The sequence below is a fragment of the Eimeria mitis genome, genomic scaffold (genome assembly GCF_000499745.2).
Source record: "Eimeria mitis Houghton genomic scaffold, Emh_scaff2017, whole genome shotgun sequence".
NCBI lineage: Eukaryota > Apicomplexa > Conoidasida > Eucoccidiorida > Eimeriidae > Eimeria > Eimeria mitis.
The window spans coordinates 2,421-2,766 of NW_013570339.1; the positions used below are offsets into that span (position 1 = coordinate 2,421).

At 53.5% G+C, this 346-nt stretch overlaps 1 protein-coding gene across 1 annotated transcript in view; it reads right to left on the reverse strand.

The window, feature by feature from the left end:
* Positions 1-346, reverse strand: part of EMH_0047380 (uncharacterized protein) — a gene marked incomplete at both ends in the record, with an annotated part of 4,591 nt that overhangs the window by 2,400 nt on the left and 1,845 nt on the right. The window lies entirely within an intron of this gene.

The window sequence follows — 346 nt, forward strand, 5'->3', positions numbered from 1 at the left end:
GCCCCCAAAGATGGAGGGGAGCACGCCGGTGGCGGCCTCATACAATCGAACGGCTTCATTCTCAAGGACAGCTGAAAGCAGCAACACACTACGATAGCTAGCTAGCTAGCTAGCTAGCTAGCTAGCTAGCTAGCTAGCTAGCTAGCTAGGCTAGAACAGCAGCAGCAAGACAGAACGCAACAGCAGCAACTGCAGCAGCTAAAACATGAAGAGCAGCAGCAACCCCCTAAGTGCATCTTTCCCCCAGCTAGCTAGCTAGCTAGCTAGCTAGCTAGCTAGCTAGCTGGCTAGCTAGCTAGCTGTACCTTGCAGTTTGGGGTCGATATCCTTTTGTGTCTCCCGGGGT